The sequence below is a fragment of the Protopterus annectens genome, chromosome 6.part1, assembly GCF_019279795.1.
Source record: "Protopterus annectens isolate FY-2018-M chromosome 6.part1, PAN1.0, whole genome shotgun sequence".
NCBI classification, from domain to species: domain Eukaryota; kingdom Metazoa; phylum Chordata; order Ceratodontiformes; family Protopteridae; genus Protopterus; species Protopterus annectens.
This window is the reverse complement of record NC_056738.1, coordinates 386,959,991-386,973,925: the sequence shown is the minus strand read 5'-3', so window position 1 is coordinate 386,973,925 and position 13,935 is coordinate 386,959,991. Positions and strand designations below refer to the sequence as shown.

Below are 13,935 nucleotides of genomic sequence, written 5' to 3'. Positions count from 1 at the left end.
TCCAACCCTCTACCACAAAAAAAAAGGTTTATGAATTCCGTGATTGTATGTATGTATGTATTTATTTATTTTCCTGTGTTTACTGGGAAGGTCCGACTAGCGTTTATACAATTTTCAGCATAGGCCCCAGGGAGAAAAGCTCCACATATTAGGCAAGTACTTTTCAATATAAATATCCACCCATATATATTTTATACACACACACATATATATATATATATATATATATATCTATATATTTTTTTTACATCACAATTTTAGGGCAGCATGCGTAATTTCTTGTACCATCTGATAATTTCTGTTTTTGTCCTATGTATATTTCTTGTATTTTTTTGTTATATGTAGGATTTTTATTGATTGTACATACATACAATTTTTTAACAATTTTTATAGGTTCATTTTAAGCTTATGCTTCGATGAGTGTATAGATTCATAGATTACTTTACTAAAAAACTCTTTGGGGGCCATTGTAAGCCTAGCCAATTATCTCTTGTGAGACTCAAACCCTGCACCTTGCGTTTGTAAGGCAAACACCTTAACCATTAGGCCACCCGCCCAACTCCGCTATACATCGTACGATCCCTCTTTCTCACAAGAGCATTGCCCTTTGAAATGCTGATGGACTCTACATTGTTAATTTTTGATTGATTAATTATTAGAGTATTTAATGATGTGAATTTTATGTTGTTTTCCCCGAGATCTGATGAAGCAGCAATGCGAAAGCGCTTATCTGGAGTTTTGTTTTTCGAATAAACAGAGATTTTTTATATATTTTCTTGTGCCTGTTTGGATTACACCACTTTGAACTATAGCACCTGCTAACGCTGTGGGTTCCGTTGTGTTTCTGTTTACGAATTTGTTTCCTGGTAAACCCTAGCGCTAACCTGAAGCAAGACCAGCTTTATTCGTTTATCTACAATATTTCACAGTTCTTGTGGATAGGAGCAGGTTGCTTTTACGTCGATTGATATATTATGGCTGACATTGAGTTGGACTACGTTCCCAGAGATGAAAATCATGGGAACGTAGCAACGTCTAACAGTGCTGCTGAGCTGAGGTTCCAACAGCATTTAAAAGGTTCCGGACATGCGTCTTGGTTTCTCGATGCGGAGCAAACACTTGTTGATGCCTCGGGGCAGAATTTTGACACAAACAAGTTGTATTCGTTGTTAGAAGGAATGGAGAGGGATTTTATGAAGCTGAAGAGGCTTCAAACCCAGCGACTACACTTTCAGATTTGTTTGGAACGGAATATTATACCGAGAGGCCTGCGGGTCTTCACTATGCCCAGTCAGGGCAGGGACTATCCAGAGCTGCTGGCTCAGTGGCAGCGGTTGAACATCGAGGTGAGTCGGAATTATTTGAAGCTGCTTATTGATTTCTTTAAGCCTGAAGAGGCTAAATTAACTAAAGAAATTAGTGAAAAACAACGAGCATTATTCAATGACTTTTCCACTGACATAGTATTACCTCCGTTTGAAAATATGTTGGACAGTATTTCAGCTTTTGAAAGGAAACTTTTTCAACAGAAAAGACATAAAGTGGTCAGGGACACTAATGATTTTAAAAATGGACATATCTTTGTTTGGCCTAGGTTGAATTCGAATGATCTGACCAGGCCTTCTAATGGTAATTTTGCTTCTACGATACAGCATAATCACAATGTTGGGACTGCTTCTACTAATACAAATGCTTCAGTAACAGGAAGTGTTTTAAATCGTACAGCTTCAAGAGTTGATACGAATGTTTGTCAAATTGAAATTTCTGATTCAGATAAACTTGTTAATATTGATAGACATAGTGATGTAGCAACATCTGACTATGTTAATGATTCAACAGATGTTATACATATAGTACATGCTGCCAATACAGATAGTATTAATTTGTACCCAGATGTTAATATAATTAATAGTACTATACACCAACACCAGGAGAAATCTAAATCTTTGCCATCAGACAATGGCCAAGTGGTGAGACCCAAAACTTCTAATACACATTCAGCCCCTACTCCTACCTCCAGTGCACTTCCACAGTTGTCTTTTCCCCTGCCAGTGAGAACAGAGAAAAACACGTATCGTTCTCGTTCTATGAGCAGGGGCAGACAGAAGAGGAAGTTATCGGAGGAGTATGCACCTCAGAAGACACTGAGGAAGATGTGGACAAACAAACGTTAGTCCACAACATCTCCCATCTTATTTTAAGTGCTGATGAACATCGATTGTTAGACAAAGGGTTGAATTTCATTCCCAGATGTCAGAGCCAGTTGACAGATACTGTCTTAGATTTAAAGTTATTTTGTAGGAATGTTATGTTGAAGTATATGTTCAAAGATACTGCTCACAGAGACATCGCGTTTAGGTTTAAAAATCGTAGTGAATATACACCTATTAATCATCCCTTGGTTGAGGCTTATATGAGACTCACTGAAGAAGAGCTTTATAATTATTATGAGAACAGGGTTATTAAAAAGCGCTATCTTAAAAGAGACAATCTTACTTACAGAGAAAGAGCCAGTCTTAAGAAATTGCAGAACAATCCAGACATTACCATCAGACCTGCAGATAAAGGTGGGAAGGTAGTTGTCATGGACACCCTTGATTATATTACACGGATGGAATCTATGTTGAGTGATGATTTTTATGAGAAGATTACATCACAGTTTGTTGAAACAACTATTAGATATGTACATGACACTATACAAGACATATTTTTGGGAAAGTTGATAAATAAGGACCTATTTGAGTACCTTATAATTCGTCATCCTATGACACCCACCATACATGGTCTCCCGAAAATACATAAAGATCTAACTAACCCACCCATGAGACCGATAGTGTCAGGTCGAGGCTGGGTGACTGAGCACTTATCTGTTTACGTAGAGAAGCACCTTAGACCAGTGCTCAATTCTAATAGAATCGTTTTAAAAGATTCTAAACAATTCTTACTTGACTTGTATGACTGTGTTAAGGATGTGAGCATCACATTTGACTATTTCTTTGTCACATTTGATGTTCAGTCCTTGTTCACAGTCATACCTAACAGTACAGGTTTATTGTATGTTACTGATTACTTAAGGGCGCACAGTAGTTATACCCCTGTGAACATTGATTTAATAACATGCTTCTTGGAATTAGTCTTGGAACATAACCTGTTTACGTTTAATGATTATGTATATAAACAGAAAGATGGCGTAGCTATGGGCACTCCATGTGCCAACAGCTATGCCAATATGTATTTAGCTCACTGGGAAGAACATGTTTTATTTGAAGAAGAATTATTTAAACAGCATGTAGTGTTTTATCGTCGTTTTGTTGATGATTTATTTGTTTTGTGGAGAGGCACTTTGGAACAACTAGAGACATTTTTTACAATCATGAATAGTCTCACCACTTGCCTCAAATTTACCATGAAACATTCTCAATATAAATTAGATTTTCTTGATATGTATATTGAGAGGATTGATGATAATAACATTAACACAGGCGTGTTCCGGAAGAGTTGTTATAGTAACAACTTACTTGTTAGATCGAGCATGCACCCTCCTTATGACTTCAAAAATATAATTAGAGGACAAGCAATTAGAGCCTCAAGACTCAATCCTCTTGATTCTGGGTTTGAGACAGAGCTGAATGACTTGAGGGATAGACTGTGCCTTAGAGGCTATAATATTAAAGAAGTTAATACACATCTTAATGATGTCTCAGAAGTTAGATCTACTAAAGGGCTGCCATACTTTGGACCAGTTGAGTCAGCATTTTTGCCCGTTGTTGGTACTGATGCCACTCGAGGCTTAAGGTTTACGACTTATTATTCCTCTGATTGTTATGAACTCAGAGAGGTAATAAGTAAACACTGGGGAATATTATGTACAAGTGATGATATCAAAAACATAGTAGGGGATAAACCAAGATTTTTATATAAGAATAAAAATAACTTGAAAAGGAGATTATGTTCCACATTTAATAGTGATAAAAGCAGGACAGATGGTTATACTCAACCATGTGGACGGTGCAATTTTTGTTGCTACATAGATAGTACACCTGGGTTTCTTCATCCGGATAGTGGGAAATATTACCAAACACTTGTGACAGCTGATTGCATGACATCACATGTCATTTATTTAGCTATATGCCAACTATGTACTTCCTTTTATGTTGGCAAGACCAATCGCCCCCTCAGGGACCGGATGAGGGAACATATCACATGAAGAAGGGTACCACTCAAAATGCTTTAGCTAAGCCTATCATTATGACGAATGTACATCATAAATTCTCTTTTAAAGTATTGGAAGTGATACATCCCAATCCCAGAGGTGGTGATATTAGAACATATACAGAAGGGAAAGAGACAGAATGGATAATAACATTGAAAGCGGACAAAGGTTCGGGTCTGAATGAGAGAGCCTCAATTAGACCTAAATTGAGGCAAAGGAGAAATGTTAAGTGAAATGTAGGATAAATAGAATGTACGATAATCTTTGCTTTGTCCCCCGTATACTCCTTTTCAATATAAATATCCACCCATATTTTATACACACATATATATATATATATATATATATATATATATATTTTTTACATCACAATTTTAGGGCAGCATGTGTAATTTCTTGTACCATCTGATAATTTCTGTTTTTGTCCTATGTATATTTCTTGTATTTTTTTGTTATATGTAGGATTTTTATTGATTGTACATACATACAATTTTTTAACAATTTTTATAGGTTCATTTTAAGCTTATGCTTCGATGAGTGTATACATCGTACGATCCCTCTTTCTCACAAGAGCATTGCCCTTTGAAATGCTGATGGACTCTACATTGTTAATTTTTGATTGATTAATTATTAGAGTATTTAATGATGTGAATTTTATGTTGTTTTCCCTGAGATCTGATGAAGCAGCAATGCGAAAGCGCTTATCTGGAGTTTTGTTTTTCGAATAAACAGAGATTTTTTATATATTTTCTTGTGCCTGTTTGGATTACACCACTTTGAACTATAGCACCTGCTAACGCTGTGGGTTCCGTTGTGTTTCTGTTTACGAATTTGTTTCCTGGTAAACCCTAGCGCTAACCTGAAGCAAGACCAGCTTTATTCGTTTATTTGTGTAGGACAAAAGTGTTTAACTTTTTATTTCTGTATGACCTACAGTTTTTATACTGGTGACTTATTAAAGTGTTTTTTTTTTTTGTATCTGTGTAACTCCGTTTGGTATTTTGGAGGCTTCTACTTCCAGATTCTGCTTGGTGTTTTTTCAAGTGAGTGAGTGTTAGAAAACAATATCTCCAACCCTCTACCACAAAAAAAAGGTTTATGAATTCCGTGATTGTATGTATGTATGTATGTATTTATTTATTTTCCTGTGTTTACTGGGAAGGTCCGACTAGCGTTTATACCATTTTCAGCATAGGCCCCAGGGAGAAAAGCTCCACATATTAGGCAAGTACTTTTTTTTTTCTTTAAAACAATGGCATTTTGTAAAATGCTTTGAGTGTATATGAAAACACAAGTATATGAATACAACGAGAACACGCTATATAACATACAGTAGCCTATGAATTCAAGGAAACTTGTTTCATGAGGTAGTTGGTTATAGTGAAATTACATAGATTGACAGTAGATGTATTATGTCATGTGTTTTATTGGTTGAAAGCACACAGAAGGGTAGCAAAGGTAGCAAGGGATTCAGCAGGAGGTAGAATTTAAGAGAAGTAGTTATATGAAATATTAGAGTGAGGTAGAGCGCTTGTATAGACTTCTGTTAAAGAAAATAGAAGTAACAGAAGTTTTGTAGGAGAGAAAGTAAGTAGAGGGTGGAGTAGCAGTCTGTAGAAGAATAGTATAAATGATGGTTGTGGGAGAAAATGCAGTGAGATTTCTTAGTGGTAGAAGTGTAACTTTGAAGGTAGAGATTAGGTTGAGTGTGTGTGGGGTAGCCTAGGGTAGTGAATGAACACAACCAGTTATTTAGCAGGTGTTTTTTAGTGATGTTTTGAAGACCTGCGGCATGTCTACCTGTCTCATTTCAGGGGGATTTGGTTCCAGATTTTTGCTACCTAGTCATAGTACAGCAAGTCTCCTGTGCTGTTTGATTTTGTGATGGATAGAAAAGCTTTGTTGTATTGTAGGGCTCAATTAGTGGTACAGGGTTGTAGTATTCCTTTTTTTTTGGAGAGTTTTAGTTTACAGGCTGTAATAAGTTCATGGTAGTTCAGGTGTTTTTTTAAGTTTAGCCATTTAAGGCTTTTTAGTGCTATGCATTATGGTGTGTGTCTCTCTCTAATTATTTATTTTTCTATTGTTTCATATAATACTGTGGTCTCTCTCTCTCTCTCTCTCTCTCTCTCTCTGCAGTAAGTGTGGGCAATTGTGTTTCACTTCATTGATATTCAGTGTTAGACTCTTAGCCTAGAGTGTTTCTCTGTATTTATAAGTGTTAGTCGCATATCTTTGAATTTATTACTGCTCAGTATCTGAGTTGTTTGGCTTCTGCTGCATACTTACAATCAACTGCATTACTAGCTGAGTTAAGTACAAACTTGCAGTGTTAAAGATTGTACTGCATTTTATTTTTCTGTCTATTTGATTGTTTCATTGAATATTGTGGTATGCGTCTCTCTCTAGTTATTTATTTTTCTGTTTAATTGTTTCATAGAATACTGTGGTCTGTCTCTTTCTCTCTCTCTGCAGTTAATTTCCCACCCTACCTCCCTGTTCTTGTTTTGGTATTAATCTTGGTGGCTTTGGAATTGCCCTCCCCTCCTGTAAATTTCTGTTTGAACACTCCTCTTGAGTCTGTCTCATTTTCTCACTCAACCGAGTACAGTGAGATCATATTTTGACTTCAGACACTCCTACCAGTACCATCTGTTCAGCTCTATCTCAAGTCTCTTCCAGTCTAGTGTCATTAGTTCATTCTACCTAATACAGAGAGAACATTTGTGAAGGGCAAGCCACTTAGATCCTTAATTTTGAATTATCTTCTGTTTTTCCTTTCTCCCTTTCCACTTTACAAAAAAAAAAAAAAAAAAAAATTCTAAGCATGTTTCCCACCTTTCCGGTAACTAGTCCAGTCCAGGTACAGATTTGCTGTATCCAGGGCTGCTTGTATGCATCTGAGCCCCCCAAGCCATTCTGTGTTGGAGGGATGCCTTCTAGCTTATCAGCAGGAGTGTTAAGCACTAAGTAGCCTATCTACTACAAGAGTGGTTTCTGGCCTGGAAATTGTAGTTTATTGGCTGTTCGGCAGTTTTTCCATCTCTTTCAACTTACTGGTTTAAAAGCCCGCATTTGCGCTTGTTTCCCATCTTTCCTGTAACTAGTCTAGTCCAGATACAGATTTGCTGTACCCAGGACTGTTTGTAAGCTTCTGAGCTCCCCAATCCTTTCTGTGTTGAAGGGAAGCATTCTAGCTTATCAGTGGGAGTGGTAAGCACTAGGTAGCCTATCTACCAAAAGATCCAGGTACAGATTCTTAGTTTTAGCACATGAATTTGCTTATTCATGCTCAGCACTTGTTTGTTGTTAGCACTAAATAAGCTACAGATTATTACAACACTCAACCTTCCTCTTTACCTAGAGGAAAACAGTTTTTGTACTTACTTTCTTCACTTGCTTAGAGAAAAACCGCTCTTATACTCACTTTCCTCACTTGTCTAGGGGAAAGTAGTTTTTTATTCAGGCATGTCCAAAGGTCAGCTCCCATTGTGTTCTCTCCTGTCTAGCTGATGAATCTGGGCATCTTGGGGCAATGTAGCAATTACCTCATGTACACAGACAACCCTCTCCTCTTACCACCCAACACCACAACCTGTGAGCGATGCACTTATCTAGCCAAACTGGAGGTAAAGCTCTCTCCAACCAAGACTGAACTTGACAGTCAAGAGGAGAAGGTAAACACTTGCACCACACCACACCCATCACATAGTCCCACTAAACCTACACCACCAAAATCCACACACAGAAACAAAAAAACATCCATGGAGGCTCTCAATAATAATCTGCTCAAGTAACAGAGACCTCCAAAGCAGAAACGCAAGCAACCTCCACCCCCCCCAACACAACCCAAATGACACATAGCCCACAGACTCAGTGTGCCGATAAACCACAGCCCATAAGGCAAAACAACGTACCCAAGACACTAGTCATAGGCGACTCTGTAGTCAGGCACACTGATGTCCTACTCACCAGGCTAAACAAGGAGAAGGTTACTGTCAGCTGCTTGTCGGGTGCCAGGAGCCGCCACATAACCCACGCACTCAGGTCACTTCACAGCAAGTACAAATATGACTCTGCCATTGTCCATGTTGGTGTGAAAGACCTGAGACCTCCCTGGACTACATGAAAAGAGACAAGGAAGAGCTCTCAGATCTTGTAGCGCAGGCATGTATGACCCTAGCTCTGAGTAGCATCCAGCCATTGTCCAGAATACCGCAGTACAGGGACAAAATGATTGGCTTCAACAATTGGCTATGCTTCTGGTGTCATTCTAAGGGGATCCAGTATCTGTCTGCTTGGGTCGACATGGTCGACCACCACAATGCTTTGCCAGAGATGGCCTGCACTTGTCGCCTCTGGTATTCCGGATACTGGCTAAGGGTCTTGCTGCCCCATATAGTGCCTTTTTTTAGGCAAGGTTCAAATGACAAATTCACCACCGTAACAGGAACAGGCAAGCAAAAACTGAGGGTAATGCTACTCAATGCTAGAAGTCTAAATCTCAAAATGCACTCACTCGAGGCAATCCTTAAAATGGAGAACATCGGTATCTGTGCAGTGACTGAGACCTGGTTCAAGGCTCTAGAGAGTACCCCTGCATTACCAGGCTATAACTCGTACCACACTTTTCGGCCATCTAACCTGGACCAGAACACCAAAGGCGGAGGTGTGTCCATATTCATTAAGGATATCCACACCTCCAGGCTAGTTGCACAGCATAATGCATCCGAGGTTATCCAAGTGCAACTAACTCTGGGCAAAACTGCAATCCAAACTGTAGCTGGTTAGTGATCCCCCACCGTGCCCCAGGGTTCCCACTCCTCTTTTCTTGATATACTGGAAAATATTAGGGTTCAACCAAACACCCTAATAATGGGCGATTTCAACTACCCCACCATTAACTGGGAAAACTACTCATGTACCAATCCTTTGCTCAATTCTTTCTGGAATTCATAAATTCCAATGCCCTGGATCAACTTATCCACACCCCCGCCAGGGGCAACAATATCCTAGACGTTACCAACATGAGTGACCGATGTTCCACACCTGAAGTCAACTCCTTGTTGGTCAGATCCGACCATAAGCTAATCACCCTAGATATCTACATCCTGCCCCCACCCACCATTAAGGAAACCATGGTAAAAAATTTCTCCAAAGCCAACTTCATGCTTCTTAAGACAGAAGTGGTGAACTTCATGACACCCATGCAGATGGACAATACAGTTACGACTGCTGAATCCTACATAAATGCACTCTATAAGCACTTACACGAGTGCATGGATCGTGCTATCCCAAACGGAACCAAGACGCTATCCTCCAAAAAAAGGAAGCCAATCTGGTGGTCCCCTGCCATAAACAAACCCTACAACAAAAGGAAGAAACTGTTGCAAAAGAGAGTAAAATCCCATGAGTGGAGGAGCTCCCTGGTCAGCCTCAGTAAGAAGCTGAGATCCCTTATAGGATCCTCCAAAGCTAGCTGCAAAAACAAAATCGCCACTGATTACAAGGGCAACCACAAAGCATTCTATAGCTATGCCAAGAATCAACACCAGATCTGCTCTGAGTTACAGCACAACGGCACGAAAATTACAGAACCAACTGATATTGCCAACATCCTGGCAGATAGGTTCAGTGCTAACTTTACCCCCCCTCACCCCCTAAATGGCCCATATCTATGCAGGAAGAACGCAGAGTCCATGTAATCGCATCTATGCGGGTAAAAGCTGCACTGTCTAAAATCAAAAACACGGCATCCATGGGACTGGACAACATCACAGGCTGTGTTTACACAAACTTCAGAACGAACTGGCTCCCCACCTAAGCACCATGTTCAATCATAGTCTCACGTCAGGCTTTGTGCCCACTGAGTGATGCACAGCAACAGTTATCCCACTCCACAAAGGGGGAGCCGCCACTGATCCTGTGAACTATTGCCCTATTAGCCTGACAAGCCTGGTCTGCAAGGCCATGGAATGTATCATCATGGAACTCATAAACAAAGACATTGGTAACCTCCAAACTCTGGATCCCACTCAGTTTGGGTTTGTGAACAGCATGGCTTCTGAACCTGATCAACTTCTTTGAGACAGTCACCAAAGCCGTAGACGAGGGTAAGGTGGTTCACACAGCCTATCTTGACCTCGCCAAGGCTTTTGACACTATCCCCCATTCTGGAATTATAGCTAGACTTCGCCAAGGCTTTTGACACCATCCCCCATTCTGGAATTATAGCTAAACTTACTAAACTTGATATAAATCCCTACGTCACAAGATGGGTTGCCAACTGTCTCACTGACAGATCCCACACTATAAAAGTTGGAGACTCCAAATCTGACTTCAAACCAGTTGCAGACTTCAAATCTGACTTTAAACCAGTGACAAGTAGAGTACCACAGGGTTCAGTCCTGGGACCTCTCCTGTTTGTTTTCTACTTCTCTAAAGTACAGGCTAACACAGAAGGCCTCTGGCTAACGAAGTTCGCAGATGACTGCAAACTAGGAGCCATAGTCAAGTCCCCAAATGATGTGGACATCCTACAGAAGGGCCTCACTGAGACAGAGGCATGGCCTCAAGCTCAATGCCAAAAAGTGCATGGTCATCCCCTTTGGTAAAAACTCTGTACCCATGAACTACCACATAAACGGCAGTGTACTTAATGCCAAATGTGTGATAAGAGACCTTAGGACCCAGGTGGACAGTAGTCTCACCTTTGATAAGCACATCGCCACAGTAGTCAGGAATCCTTCTATGTGGCACACCTCATCACAAAAGGGTTCTCATTCAGGAAAAAAGAGGTCATTGTTCCCCTCTACTCGGCACTCATTAGGCCCATTATAGAGTACAACACCCCTTTTGGAAATGTACCTCACAAGACATCTGCAGCAGCTGGAAAGGCCACAGAAGTACCTCCCAAAGAGGATTACTAGCCTCAAACAGATGCCCTACACTGACCATCTCAAAAAACTCCAGCTTTACTCTGTAGCATGTCGCCTACTCTGGGGAGTTCTCTGCCTAACATATAAAGCTATGTTAAACCCAGAGCTGCAAAGTTCCTCATTAGCACTCTTCAGGAAAAATCTTGATGAGTGGATAGGAAATAGGAAATACATCCCGGGGATCACATCTGCGGCTCTGCTCAACCTGAAGTTCTGTACACACCTTCACCAAGCATTACCACTTACGTATTTTTTTCTAAAGCCAGAGCTGGATTTGCTACAGCAGTCTTACTAGGCCTGTTAGCCAGCCCTAACACTTCTTGACTGCCCTCCACCCTTCCTCAGCTTTGGGAATCAACCCAAGTGTGATGACTGCAACAGTGAACCACGAAGAACATAGTACAGTTGTGTACATTTACCATAAGTGTAGATGTTAGAGTGTATTCACTGTTGCAGTCCTGGTTTTCCTCCCTCCAGCTATCTAGTTTTCTCTATCCTTTCTACCTTTCTTCTTTATGGCCATTTTTAATGACAGTGGCATTTACTTTTTACTGGTGGTATTCTGCACCATATACTAGCTTCCTATTTGGGGCAAGAAAAACTGATGTAATGGCATCGACTGCATGTTTTATACCCCTGACAACCTGACGTCATGGAAGAGTCGACAACATCCGACGCAGAAATCCCAAGACTCTGGTATTTGGGCCGACTGAGGGCTACCTGCAGGCCGATAATGTAAGTTGCAAAATCTGATATTCAAAAATAAACTGTAACATCTGTGAGCCATCTAAAATAGATTGCAACAACTTTTAAAAATCCCAAAATAAATTTTAATTGAATTTCACTCTTATGCAAATGCAAACAGTAACAATAACAACTTACAGCTTGAATGTCATTTATCAGTAGGAAACAAAAAACAGTTGTGTTCATAAAGGGGCAGTTGTGTTAACCATGCGAGGTGTAATAGTAGGCAGTAAATCACTGATCTGCAGACTCATGTAGTTGCTGTTAACACTTAAACGGGTGCTAATTAGGTGGTCACAGTATTTGTAGACATACAGACTTTTATTTTACTTTTTTACAGTGACGAGTAAAATAAAAATGATAAAAGCTGAAGATCCAAACTTGAACATTAGATTACTAAAACAGATCACTAAATTGGAAATATAACATTGCTACATAACTGAGTTTTTGGATAAACAGAGCTTCTTATGTATTTACTGGCTGCTCATCCTTGCCTTTTAATGTTAAAAGGAAAATTATACCATGATCCCCCCCAAAACGTGCACGCTGATTGGCCAGCGTGCCCGTTGTAAATCGAGTTATACTAATGGAAAAAGGTCCGGTCGCCCGGACTTTTTTCCATTAGTATAACTCGTTTTTTTTAAACACTGTCTCGCTATGTTAAATGGGTTTAACATAGCGAGACAGCTTTAAAATAAGCAACGGAGATCTCCGTTGCTTATTTTAAAGCTGTCTCGCCATGTTAAACCCATTTAACATAGCGAACAATGTTAAAAGCAACGGAGAAAGCAAGATCTCCGTTGCTTTTTAGTCTCGCTATGTTAAATGAGTTTAACATAGCGAGACAGTTAAAATAAGCAACGGAGATGTCCGTTGCTTATTTTAAACTGTCTCGCTATGTTAAACTCATTTAACATAGCGAGACACTAAAAAGCAACAGAGATCTTGCTTTCTCCGGTTGCTTTACAACTCTGATGTACTGCGCAGGCGCCAGTACATCAGAACTGCCGCGGATGCCAGACATCTGCGGAAGGGCAGTAAACAGGCATTATACTATGCCATTATTTAAGAAAAGTAACAGTTTCTTTTCTTAAATAATGTCATGGTATAATAGCAATAACCCACTTCTGGGTGTGGGTAATGCTAAATTTACCCACAGTTGGCTTTGTTTGGTCCCTCGGGCTTCGACCTCGGGACCAAACCGCCAACCGTGGGTAAATTTAGCATTACCCACACCCAGGCGTGGGTTATTGCTATAGTAAATAATGTAGCTGTTTTCTTTCATTATTTTAAATGAACAATGAATGATTCTCTTTCAGTGTTTTACATTTTTGTAGGTTGTAGCCCAGGATGCGTGTTTACATGTATTTTACGAATAAATTTTCCAGTCACTACATGTAGCTCAAGCTCCACTCAAAAACTGAAAGTAAATGCCACGAAACTGCAAACAGCTCAATTTATGTATTCTTTTGTTCAATGCTTTATGAATAAAAAAAAAATATTATCAACTGATGTGGTGGTTCCCATGATCTGGTAAGCTGTCTGCATTTTATTTTGGCTTTCTTTTAATTTGCTAGTGGCCATTATAGACTTGGATTGATGGTGGCCAACACATGGTTCAGCAAAAGAGCCTTTCACAGGATCCCGTAAAAGAGTGGCCAACATGGAACTCTGATAGACTTCCTCCTAGCAGGTATGTGCCCAGAAAATTATGTTTTGTACTTGCCAACTCTTTTGTGTCGTCCAGTCCACCTGACATTTAAAAAATTGACACATCTTTCAAAAAATTGCCCCTAGCAGTTAGTAAATGTACACATTATTATCAGCAGTTCCTCTAAAACTACTAAAAATGTTGTTTTCAGATTACCGATTTTCTCTGTAAGCAGGTTTTGCACCAGCTGTTAGAGGCATTACTTTAGATAGTTGTAAACATAGCCTGGAAAACCACAATGTTTGAGTGGTGCAAAGAAAGAAATGTAGTCTGTAGTGAACAGATTATACCTGGCTGTATTAAGGAAGGGCAATCTGGGTAGAATCTGT

General features: G+C 39.7%; 1 protein-coding gene across 2 annotated transcripts in view; it reads left to right on the top strand.

Annotated features, from left to right (window-relative positions):
* Positions 1–13,935, top strand: part of BAD (BCL2 associated agonist of cell death) — a 392,415-nt gene that overhangs the window by 149,937 nt on the left and 228,543 nt on the right. The gene's annotated exons all lie outside the window — the stretch shown is intronic.